This window comes from Symphalangus syndactylus, chromosome 1 (genome assembly GCF_028878055.3).
Source record: "Symphalangus syndactylus isolate Jambi chromosome 1, NHGRI_mSymSyn1-v2.1_pri, whole genome shotgun sequence".
Taxonomy (NCBI): Eukaryota; Metazoa; Chordata; class Mammalia; order Primates; family Hylobatidae; genus Symphalangus; species Symphalangus syndactylus.
Window position 1 is genome coordinate 64038896 of NC_072423.2, and position 13331 is coordinate 64052226.

Below are 13331 nucleotides of genomic sequence, written 5' to 3' on the forward strand. Positions count from 1 at the left end.
TCCAGATGGCACCACTGCACTCCAGCCTGGGCAACAAGAGCGAGACTCTGTCTCCAAAAAAATAAAAATAAAAAGAAATCCAGTCAGTAAGAAGATGGGACTCACTCTACCTCGGAAGGTAGGACAGTGTCTTGGAGCTGCTGCAGAGCTGCAGTGGGAGGATTAGGGACTCTGGAGCACTGGTGTTCTGCATTCATCATGTATAGACACTGACATGTTATTTCATTTGCTCCTCACTGCAGTGTCATGAGGTAGACAAAGCAGGCATTATTGTTCCCATTTCGGAAGTGAGACAACTGAGACTTACAGAGATTACATCACCTTGCCCAGTAAGTTTGAACCCAAGTGTTGTCATCATCAACTACATACTGTATATTTTATGTCAGGTTCAATAGTTTCTGATGTAAAGGCCCAGATTTTAAGTGTTTTAGGCTTTGTGGGCTACACGGTCCTTATCACCACCAGTCTGCTCTGCTATTGTAGCACGCAATCATTCATACAATACATTAAAATGGGGGCATGGCTGTGTTCCAATAAAGCTCTGTTTACAAACATAGGTGGTAGGTTGGATTTGGACCCTATCCTATGCTAGAAAGCTATAACTGATTTTATGTTAAGAGTAAAGATTCACAGGGTATTAAATACACTTGTGCATTTTAATTCTCAAAAAGTAAACATTGGCCAGGCGTGGTGGCTCACCCCTGTAATCCCAGCACTTTGGGAGGCCGAGGTGGGCGGATCACGAGGTCAGGAGATCAAAACCATCCTTGTTAACACGGTGAAACCCCGTCTCTACTAAAAAAAATACAAAAAAATTAGCCAGGCGTGGTGGTGGGCACCTGTAGTCCCAGCTATTCGGGAGGCTGAGGCAGGAGAATGGCGTGAACCCAGGAGGCGGAGCTTGCAGTGAGCCAAGATCGTGCCACTGCACTCCAGCCTGGGTGACAGAGCTCGTGAGACTCTGTCTCAAAAAAAAAAAAAAGAAAAAAAAGTAAATATTAAGTAACAGAGTGTAAAGGAATTCAGCCTAACCTAATGTGATTCATGTAATAAGGAAAGAGCACAGCGAAGTTAGCTGAGTGGAGGTTACCTAGCAGTGAGGTGACGGGAGCTCAGGAGATACTCACAGAGGATGAGGGAGGCGGGTGATGCCGGGCAGTTATTTTCCAGGTGCCTCTGCCGTGTGACTGCCCTGGGCCCCCCACAGCTCTTCTCTCCACTCTCTACCTTACTGGTCAGGCCTCTGCTGAGCTGTAAACCTGCATTTTCTATTCTGAACACCTCTCATAGAACCTCTCGTCTCCTTTCTGATATGACAAATATTCCAGACCCTGCTTCCTGAAGGGAAGATGCAGGTTCTGCCCTAAGGTCAGGACAGGAAATCCTGGCAGGGAAGAGGAGCTAGGAGACTTGATGGGAATAGGTCTTTATTTCCTCCACCCACATCTGGTTCAGCCCAATGACCTTATTATTTGGTGACACATTTCTGTCCACCCGGCTGGTTAGCTCTTCCAGTAAGGCTAGAAGGGAAAATAGGAGAAACTCTAAGAGCAGAGCTCACTCTTTGAACATGGTACATTTCTTTCTTTCTTTTTTTCTTAATTCTTTTTTTGGAGACAGAGTCTCACTCTGTTGCCCAGGCTGGAGTGCAGTGGTGTGATCTTGGCTCACTGTAACCTCTGCTACCTGGGTTCAAGCGATTTTTGTGCTTCAACTTCCTGAGTAGCTGGAACTACAGGCACGTGCCACCACACCCAGCTAATTTTTATATTTTTAGTAGAGACAGGGTTTCACCATGTTGGCCAGGCTGGTCTTTAACTCTGGGCCTCAGGTGATCCACCTGCCTCGGCCTCTCAAAGTGCTAGAATTACAGGCATGAGCTACCGTGCCTGGCCTGAACATGGTAAATTTCTATTTATACTCAGAAAAATAGACTTCTTAGTAGGCTCAAGGAATCTTAAACTCCTTCTGATGGTCCTCAATGTACATTTCCAAGTGCATCTCATCCCTATTGTTCTCTGCTATTTCTGTCACCTAGGATGTTTTCCCATCACCCCTCTTAGACCTGCATCTTCACCCACCCAGTTCCTGCTCATCTTTAAGGTTCAGCTCCACAGCTTTAAGGAATTTAAGCTCCTTCATGGAGCTTTCTCTGCTCAGTCCTGTACTGCCTGTACCATTCATTTAGCATTGTATTTTATGCTGCTTTATGATCTTCCAGGTTAATTAACTTTTCACGTGTGTCTTGTGCTGTAATGATAGTTCAGCTACTCTAAAGCATTGGCTGGGTTTTAAGTTATCTGTATCTTCCAGCACAGTGCTAGACTCATACTAAGCACACCTATGAAGTGGGCTACATCCACAACTATGATCTTTCAATGGGCTTTATTTCTCTCCATTTCTTTAACTTTTATTTTAGGTACAAGGGTACATGTGCAGGTTTGTTATATAGGTAAGCTTGTGTAATGAGGGTTTTTTGTACAGATTATTTCATCATCTAGGTACTAAACCTAGTACTCAATAGTTATTTTTCCTGATCCTCTACCTTCTCCCACCCTCCACCCTCAAGTAGGCCCTAGTGTGTGTTGTTCCCCTCTGTGTCCATATGTTCTCATCATTTAGCTCCCACTTATAGGTGAGAACATGTGGTGTTTGGTTTTCTGTTCCTGCACCAGTTTGCTAAGGATGATGGCCTCCAGCTCCACCTATGTTCCTGTAAAGGACATGATATCATTCTTTTTTATGGCTGCATAGTACTCCATGGTGTATATGTACCATATCTTCTTTATCAAGTCTACCATCGATGGGCATTTAGGTTGATTCCATGTCTTTGCTATTGTGAATAGTGCTGCAATGAACATATGTGCGCATGTGTCTTTATGATAGAGTGATTTATATTCCTTTGGGTATATACTCAGTAAAGGGATGGCTGGGCCCAATGGTAGTTCTGTTTTTAGCTCTTTTGAGACAAGTTCTTTCAGGGGCAGGTTGGAATGTGTAAGTGACCACACATGTAAAATGATCACTTTCTGTTGGTCTTCAGCCATTGTCCTCGGTCAAGTCTAATCAGTACTCTGTAAAATCCACGAGAGCAGAGACTGTGTTTGATTTTGCTCACTATTATATTTCCTCCATTTAGCAGGTGCCTGGCACATGGTGGATATAATAATTATTGTCTGATGAAAGAATGGGCGAATGAATATTATTTTACCTGGTCCTGGTTGAATCCCTTGCCCTGTGGGAAAGGGGCTGACTGTCAAGAAGTGAGGGGATGGCCTTAGTTGTCCCTTCTTGCCAGAGCATCTCAGCCCCTCGGGATTGACCCCTCAACAGGTGATGAACAGAGATCCGAGAAGTAGTCAGTTTCTGAGAAAACATCTCCTAATCTAACCCACCAAAGCTTGCTTCATAGTGTATGGAGATGTGCTTCCTGTCTTGGTCTGTCAAAAGACTTGAAATCCCTTCACAGTGTGAGTCACACATGAAGTGAGTGCTTAGTGGTGACTGTGTTTGCTGATTTGCTTATGAAGGCAAAATCTGATTTAAGAGCCAAAATTATATATGTATATATACTTTGAACATCCCTAATCTGAACATCTGAAATGCTCCAAAATTTGAAACTTTTTGAACACCAACAGGATGCCACACGTGGAAAATTCCACACCTGACCTCATGTGGTGGGTCACACTCAAAACACAGGCTCATGGCGATGCTACTGTGCTGCTTCCTTACCCTTAACATAATATTTTTTCACTGTATGACTGGTATGTCATTTTTTTTACTGTGAAATACTTCTGTTTGTACACGTGTCAACAATGATTCTTGATAGCATATCGATTCAGTCAGGAATGACAGTGATGCCAAACCACCACAGACCGTCCACATGGGTGGCTGAGACAGGGCACCTTTGCTTTCTGATGGTTCAGTGAACATGAACGTTGTTTCGTGCATAAAATTATTAATAATATTGTATAATCTTACCTTCAGGCTATGTTTATAAGGTGTATATAAAACATTAATTAATTTTGTGTTTTAGGCTTTGGTCCCAGCTCCAAAATATCTCATTATCTGTATGTGAATATCCCCAAATTTGAAAAATTCAAAATCTGAAACACTTCTGGTCCCAAGCATTTGAGGTAAGAGATTTTTTTCTCTCTCTCTCCATATATGTATGTATTTATCGATAAACTTTCGTAAAATATGAAAATTATTAATACATGTGATTCACACATGATTAAATACTAGGCAGAATATACAGAATATTCATTCTGTCACATAGGACAGGTTGTAATATATATTTAATTATCCACATGCTAAAATAGTTCATTTTATTGAATAATGTTTTAATAAAAGTATTTTTCTCTTTTGGGCATTACGTAATAACACACGAGGGGGAAGGTTGGTTGTATTTATTTAACTGGCTTTGTGCATATTTACCACAAGGTGGCAGTATAGCAGCCCCTCCTTGCTTATTAGGGACAGAGATACACACCTCTTAATGTCGAGATAGCAGAGAGATTGTTTCTTCCCCCTCAAGTTTCCAAAGTCTAAAATCACGTCCATATGTCCTGATTTGTTGCTAAGTAGATTTTTAAATTAAACGCATACACGCATAAGTCCAAATTCTCTCACACTCACCAAAACTCTCATCTACAACCTGGCCTGTATGACAGGATGAATAGTCTGTGTATTCTTAGTTAATCACGTGTGAATTGTATTAATAATTAAGCAATCTCTTGTGTAAGTAGGCAAAATCAGTTTTAAAACTTATTGGTGAAACTTTTAAAGCAGTTTAGAAGGAATAACCTATTTCAGGGGTGGTATTGTTATTGGAGAAAAGAGGCCTCCATAATTCTCGGTTGGCACAGGGAGAGAATCTACAGGAGGAAGGTGTGTGGGAGGCTGCGGGGAGAGGTGCATAGGGAAGCTGTCAACCATTGCCTTTTGACTACAAGCATTTACTGGTCACTAATCGTTCATGAGTTTATTGTGTAAAAGCTGGTCTTTGACTTTTAAGAGCTTATGACCCAAAGCTATAGATAGCAGAGAAAGAAACCCAGTAAATAGGTGAGAAGACAATCACCATTACCATGATCTAAGAAGGAGGGAAATAAAGAAGGAAGAGACACTGCTTTTATATGTCTTTCCAGGGGATGAGAAAGAGAGTAGAAACAGGCAGAATGGAATGGGTAAAAGATCAAGAAAATAATAATAAGGAGATCCAGGTTCTTGCCTCGGTTCTGCCCCTCACCATTCTAGGTCACTGCAGCTTCCTCATGTGCTGAAGGAAACGTGGATTTAGGTTTTGGCTTTGGAAGCATTAACAGAAGTATGTTCTGCCAACAGTTTTTATTAATGGGTACTCTTCAGAAAAGATTTGTGTTGAAATAAGTGGGGAAAGCAAATGATCATATTGCATCTCATCCTCTCCCCCTCACCCTCAGAGAGTCACAATGTGTGTTAACATACAAAGGCTCTGAGTAGCCTGGCGTGAAGAAACTAATGTAACTTTGTTTAACCTAACACTTCAAACTTAATTTGACCACGGAACACAATTCCTCATGTCATCCTACTCCAAGAAATACCAATTAATATTGCATAGAATATTAATGATCTTTGGTAGATAATTTGGAAACCACAAATTAAAAGGTCTTCAAAGCCTGTTTCAGCTCTGGAATCTGCATCAGAAGCTCCAGGAGGGTAGGGAACTAGATCCAACTGCTTTACTTTATCCCCAGTGCTTGACATAAAGTAAATGATCAATAATATTTGCAAAATCAATGAATGAACTGTGATCGTTTAGGTCTATCTATTTCTCACTCCTTCCAGGAGGCATGGGCTCTGTCTACCCCCTTCTGAAGTTATGTGCATATCAAATTTAAGCAACTCCAGCTAGAGAAAGGAGACAAGGACCTTTTGTAGTGTAAAAACACAAGGGAATTATGCTGAGTCTTTCTTGGCAATGTACGAGTGTGTCGTCTTGAAGATATTTGACCCTAATAGGATTGCTTTTCCATTTCCTCCTGTTTTCATAAGTCAAAGTCTTATTCAGATTCATCTAGGAAAAAAGAAAAAAAACAAAATTAGTTGGAAGGAAATGACTGATATCCCCATTCTGAAGATCAAAGAGAAGGAAAGAATCCCAGGGGGAGGGAGAATTAGAGGTTTCTAAGGACCAAGAGGCTCATGGTAGTGGACGATGCAGAGAGAGAGACTCTACAGAAGTGGGAGGCTCCCTGAAGGATCGGGAGATGGTGACTGAGTAATTGGCCCCCGCAATTAAGAAAGAAGTTTAAGAAGCTGCTAGAATAAGCTGAGTAAGGTAGAGAAACCACTCCAGGTGCTCTGTATGGGATATAAGTGTATCTTGAGCAGAAGTAAGGAACTCAGTTGTATTCTATCAGATCCTGTATACATGAGTATTCAGTTAAAAGGAAAACTTTTCTCAGGGTCCAGATGGCACCATTCTGCAATTAAAGACATAATATGGAAGGGGCAAACCCAACTCTACTGAAAGGATTAATAGCATAGAGTGCAATTTCAGGCTACACCCACCCAAAGATATCAGCTGCCTATTGTAAACTCCTTTGGTGAAGGCAAGCTCTGGGAAGTGCCTGCTGAAATGCAATATGTGACCAGAAGAGAAACAGCACATTGACCCAAGAGTAATCATATTCACAGCACAGAGAACAGGGTCCTAGGACGCAAAACACTGGAGAGGTAAATTTTCCTGGGGAAAGAGAAGATGAGGAGCATGGGACAGTGCTGCAGGACAGCACTGCACAGCCCTGGGAGCTGGGAGCCAGGCCCGCGGGTACCAAGGGCTTGCAGGGAACCCCACGTATAAGACATGGGAGACACCAAAGGTATATTTTATCTGCTTCACCATTTTGTTCACAGCAGATGTAAAAAGAGACAATGTCAAGTTGAAAACAAAAGATCTTGGAAGACAGCCCAGACCTCCCCATTTCTGCTTTACATCAACTGTCCTGTTCTTATTATTTGTATCTAAAAATAAAGTATTGATATTTGTAATTATTAAATATTTGTACACATATCTGTACGATATATGTATAAATATAGTTGCAATTATTTTTAAAGTAAATTATATGAAATTCAACGTTTGAGGTTATTCTTGTAATTCTTCATTCTTGCTCACTTGCTTGCCAATATGATTTCTTAACAAGGAGAGAAAGGAACAGGGTTGCAATTGGCACTCTGAAATTGCATATAATATGGAGCCTGTAATATTTCCATCAAAAACAAGTGACTCTGGAGTTAATAACTGTAGTAATTATAAATCACTCCATTGCTTTACCCCTCCCCCTCCCACATTATCTTGAGTTTCACTATGATGTAGGTATCCTATGAAGGTGAGTCAGGTGTGTGAATGTCACCTGGCATGTGTGTAATGTGCGAAGAAGATTGCTAACTGTGAACTGGGCTCATGTCTCCAGCATTCAGATGGAGCAACACTGCAGACTTAAAACGAGACAAATCCTCTGGATATGTGGAGGCCATTTTAAAAGCCATACCAGCTTGTAAGAATACTCTAACAAAAATTCCCATCTGTTCAGATACAAGTCAGTTTTACATCCTTGATATTGCATGGTTTGTGCTAATTTTCCTAAGTTACTCTAACTTAGGGAAACAAATATTTCCAAGAAATAAACTCACTCCTAATACCCATATAATACTTTGTATGTGATGATTTCCATTATAGGAAGATTTCAAATAATAAGGAAATAATAAGGAAATAAATAATAATAAGGATATAAATAATAATGAAATAAATAATGAGGAAATAATAATAAGGAAATAATAATGATATAAATAAGAATAAGGAAATAAATAATAATAAGGATATAAATAATAATGAAATAAATAATGAGGAAATAATAATAAGGAAATAATAATGATATAAATAAGAATAAGGAAATAAATAAGGAAAAATAATAATGAAGAATAAATAATAAGGAATAATATTATAACGGAAGGTTTCAAATAATAGAGTATTAACAAGTATATATACTTAATGTCAAGGTAAAGTGTTCATTTTTTACCCAACAGGAAATGACTCTACTCAAAATATTTATTTCATCTGCTTATTACAGTTTGCTTTTAGGCAAAAAACTATTAGTTTGAGTGAAAGGACATGATTTATACTACTGTCCTTGGTTACCCTGAAGATTTAAATGTTATGTCAACTTTTCAACATTCAAAGCAGAAAAAAATCCAAGGATCAAATTAATTTTTATTAAGGAGGATTAATGGTTTTTTTCAGCTCCAATGTCACCATCCACCTTAGCCAAACAATTAAAAATAGAGTCTGGGAAGGGCAGGGGAAGGGAGAGATCAGGATACACAATTATGGATAGAGGAGAAGAGTAAGTTCTAGTGTTCTGTACCACTGTAGGATGACTATCGTTAACTACAGCACTATAGTTGCCACGATACCACTACAGGGTGACTATAGTCAAATGGCTAGAAGGAGAATATTGCCGCTTCCAACATGAAGAAATGATAAATCTTTGGGATGATGGATATGCTAATTACCCTGATCTGATCACTATACATTGCATGTATGAAAACATCCCTATGTATCCCATGAGTATGTGTAATAATTATTTGGCAGTTAATAAAATAAGTTAAAAAAAGAAACCAAAAGTAAGAAGTACCCATATGTTAGCTTGTTGAAATATTACAACTGTGTTTTTGGCATTTCAAGTGATAGCTATGTACAATTTTGTACAAAGAAATGTTGCCCAGCTTCATGTTCTGGTAGAAGCCCTCAAATCTGTGATTTGGACAGATGAGAATCTTATACAAGCCATGCAATAGGGCAAAGGAGGGGAGACACGGGACCCACTATATATGTGTGGTAGGCAGAATAACGTTCTGATGCGCATGTCCCAATCCTCAGACCTGCGAATATGTTATCTTCCGTGGAAAAGGGGACTTTGCAAACGTGGTTAAGTTAAGGATCTTGAGATCAGGGAGACTATCCTGGTGGGCTCAATGTAATCACTAAAATCCTTATCAGTGGGAGGCAACAAAGGAAGTGTGATAACAGAAACAGTGGTTGCTGTGTTGTACTTTAAAGATGGAGAGAGGGGCCACATGGAAGGAACGCGGGAGGAGGTACCTGGAAACTCATAAGCCGGAAACAGGTTATCCCCTGGAGCCTCCAGAAGGAATGCAGCCCTGCCCACAACTTGCTTTTAGCTCAGCAAGACCCATTTTAGACTTTGACCTCCAGAACGCTAAGATGATAAACGTGTTGTTTTCAGCTATTAACTTGGGGGTGATTTGTTAGAGCAGCAATAGGAAGCGAATACCTATGTGACCCAAATTTCCTTTCTTCTTCTTCAAAGACTCTTAAGAGTTAATACAAAGTAGAAAGAGAAGTTGGAGTTAAGCAGCTCGTTCCAATTCTGATTTTGCTATTTCCTGTCTGAGTGACCTGAGTAAGTTATTTAAACTTCTTTGGCCGTAACTATCTTCATCAGGAAAAGAGGCTGTGGTGAGAGTTAAAGATGGTAAAATGACAAAATGCCCAACATAAGGCGTGGATGATTATCTTCAAGATAGACCTTCAAGAAAGGTTACTCCCATTCTCCACCAGCCTGCTGAAGGTTTATTGCATAAAAGTGGTCTACTTGGCAGTTTCTACCTTGTGTTAGAAGCCCCCGGAGCCTTCTGGGCAGATACCCATCCTGGTCTCTCAGCCTTAGTCAAGGGTAGCTGAGACATGGTATCCAAACCTGCAAGCTAAGAAGAGCTGAGCGATGCTTCCCGAGGTAGGATTTGTAGTCTTACCGTCATCTTGTATGTTTATAGCATACCTTGTGAACTTCTGGCCTTTCCTGTCTCACTTTGTCTGTTTGTGACCCAGAGATGGTACTATCTCACACCTGGCAGCACTGTGAAGACGGTGAGAAGCCCAGGTGTTCACAGATGGGGCACAATTACACTCGGTAGCAGCTACCTGGGTTTTGCAGAGTAAATCCTGAACTTGTGGGCTCCATGGCTCAGGTAGTGTAAGCCATTGCCTGTTTGTTGGTCCAGGTCCTGAGCAAGCCCTTATTTGTTAGCAAATAAGAGGACCACATTTCCAGGCATAGGCTCAGGTGGCCTGGAGAGGATGAATCGCTTTATGAAGCTGTTTTCACTAGAGAATATGGAGCAATCCCAGATAGGCAGGATTTGGTTTTCAAAACACATTTGAAAAGATAACCCTTAAGAAATGAAGGTGGTTTCTTTGCTCATACTTGAAATCTCATAACCCAGAGTGAGGCACAGGAAGGACAAATCTTTGCTGGTAAATTTATTCAGTTGGAACTGTTAAAGTTTGTCCCTTGCCGTTATGTGGATTTTGAAGAAAATTGGTCTTTGCCACATTGTTTCTTCCAATTTTTATTTTTGCTTTGTTTTGTGTAAATGTATGAGGTATAAATGTAGTTTTGTTTCATGCATAGATTGTGTAGTGGTGAAGGCTTTTAGGGTGTCCATCACCCGAATAATGTTCATCGTACCCATTAAGTAATTTCTCATCATCCACACCACCCACTCTCTAATCTTAAAAAATTTGTCTTAGTCATTTTTAGTAGATTGGAAGAACAGAATTCAGTGTCATAATCAATATGGATTACTACATCTGAATGTCCTGAATCCAAATCTTAAATTGAGTACATTCTACCCTCAACAATGTTAATTTGACCTTTATTTAATAATCTGTATAATTGCTGTTGCTCTGTATGGTAATTAGGCTTAAATGGTAAGCAGTTTCTATAAATTCCTGTAATTGTTATTACTTGTGTTACTACCAAGCCTTATTTTTATGACCTTTTTTTGCTTCGAATTTCTTAGCTCAGGGTGATGTATAAGGTGTCATGATCACAGTTTAGATTAATTTAAGTTTCATCAAATACAGTGTAAATTCTGGTCCTCCAAGAAGAAGATGCCAGGATGTGCATCGATGTGCATTGATGTGCACAAGAAACGCCTGTGAAGGATAAAGGGGAGGGGCCAGTGAGAGTCGTCAGACCCAGATGCAGCCTCACACCTGCAGAGGAGATGGGAACAAAGGAAGACTGGATAGGAAGGGTCCCAGACTCTAGAGCAGTTTCAAGAAAGCTTTGGCCAGGCCTCTGGGATGTCCTCGAACCCAGGCATCTATTAGAGGAGCCCTGATTCTCACAGGAGTGGGCCTGCACTCGCTCCCTGCTGTGCTTGGGGTTGATTGGGAGCAAATTGCTGGCAGCATGGCTTAGGTTTTAACATAGCCACAGCGGTGGACCCAGCAGGGCAGTGGCTGAGGTCGTCAGTCAACTCTGTCCCCAACAGCAGAAGAGCTGCGTGGTGCATTTTCATGGCCACCCCACTCTTTCTCCACCCATAAACACTGGCACATATTAAAAAGCAAGGATTTTTTGCTGTGCAGAAGCTCTTTAGTTTAATTAAGTCTCACCTATTTATCTTTGTTTTTGTTGCATTTGCTTTCGGGTCCTTGGTCATGAAGTCTTTGCCTAAGCAAATGTCTAGAAGGGTTTTTCCAATGTTATCTTCTAGAATTTTTATAGTTTCAGGTCTTAGATTTTAAGTGCTTGATCCATCTTGAGTTGATTTTTGTATAAGGTGAGAGATAAGGATAAGACTACAAATTGGGTGTAGTGTACACTGCTCGGGTGAAGGGTGCACTAAAATCTCAGAAATCACCACTAAGGAACTTACTCATGGAACCAAACACCACCTGTTTTCCAAAAACCTATGGAAATAAAAAAATTAACATAAAAATAATACATTTAAAAAACGCAAAGCAAAGATCTTTGCAGCCAGGACCTGTGGCCATGTTTCCAGACTCCCTGTCCATTTTCCAAGACCTAAGGTGCTCTGGGTCACCCTTCAGGGGTTTCCTGCCAGAGTTCTTCCTGGGCTATGTATTCTGCCTTTTTCTGTCACCAGAGAAAAAGATGGGGCACAGATTGCTGGTTCTGGAAGTATTTCTAGCACAAGGATCCAGTTTGCCTATGGATGAAAGGGGAGAGAGGCTGAGAGAGCACACTGTACTCTTGGGCCCTGGGAGCTGGGGATTGCAGAGAGGGATTCGGTAGGCCCAGAGTCTGTGATGGGGATAAAAGCTGTGGTTGGAAGAGGCAGATTACCAGGACCAGACCACCAGCAGTCACAGAGGGTGGGCTTGTCATGCCTGGGGAATACAGGAAAGTGGGAGAGAGACACCAGGTTCATCTCTTCTGATCTCTGCCCAGGCAACCTTATGTGACCAACACATGCTCCTCTCAGGCAGCCCAAGTGTCCACTGTCTTATCACCAAACCAGTCCCCAGCTGCCAGCTGATGTCTAAACTCCTTTAACTGGCATAAAGCCTTCCATTCTACCATTTGAAAGTTTTAGAATAGTTCTCTAGTTTACTACACGAAGGTCTGTTGCCCAGTAGGTGGGTGTGTCTGTCTGCGCTATAGACTGGGAGCTCTTTTAGTGCAGAGACTATGTCTTTTTCCTTTGTCAATTTCTTCACCTAAAAAATCCCTGGTACAAAGTCAAATCTCCATAAGTTTTTGTTGACTAGAATGGAAGTGAATAAATGTAGATACTTCTGGGAGAGGTAGCATAGCAACCAAGATGAAATCCCATAAAAGCAGATCAATAGGAGAGTGCAAAACTGTGGACATTCATGTGTCCTGAATTCACATCTCAACTGCAGCATATTCCGTCTATGGAACCATAGATGAATGTCTTAGTCTTCCTGCATTTAAATTTCCTTCATATAAAATGGGGCCAAGTACCCGCTCAGATAACTTCAGCATTCCTGCAAATATCAAATGATAAAGAAAGGACTTTGAAAATGTAAGAATGATGAATAAAGGTATATTATTCTTTATTGTTTTGTGAGGGCTTAGAGGTTAAAGGCAGCCGGTGCTTGGAGCCGATACAGGGAGAGGCTTTAAAGGATTCCCATCGTTACCTGGGCATGGAGGCACTTCAGGCCATACAGCGATGAAATTGCCAGTTGCAGGGAATTCTAGATTGTTTTTTAAAACTGACTGTACTATACAAAACATGAAGTAATCCATGGCTCACATCTCAATAAGCAATTCCCCTGGAAGCTGTTAGACTTTCTATAAACAGAAATAAATTATATTCACTCAAGACATTGCCTTAATAGTAAAATCGTATAAACAACATAGCCATCCCTTTACTGTGGGTGAGTGGTGATTGACTGATGTAACCTACTCTTGTTTAGCCCTTTATGGTTTTCCAAATATTGTAATGTATATTACCATTTTGATTTCTCAAAATGCTTGTGGAAA

The 13331-nt window shown here is 40.7% G+C and overlaps 1 long non-coding RNA gene across 4 annotated transcripts in view; it reads left to right on the forward strand.

Moving 5' to 3' along the window:
- LOC129459585 (uncharacterized) overlaps positions 1 to 7039 on the forward strand; it is a 230936-nt gene extending 223897 nt beyond the window's left edge. For 2 of the 4 annotated variants that reach the window (XR_010115610.1, XR_008650007.2), the window contains exons 4-5: positions 4037 to 4136; positions 6901 to 6984. This is a non-coding gene — a long non-coding RNA (uncharacterized lncRNA). Of the gene's footprint in view, positions 1 to 4036; positions 4137 to 6900 lie in introns of all 4 variants that reach the window. The other 2 variants (XR_010115619.1, XR_008650008.2) reach the window with 2 other exon arrangements.
- The last annotated feature ends 6292 nt before the right edge of the window (positions 7040 to 13331 follow it).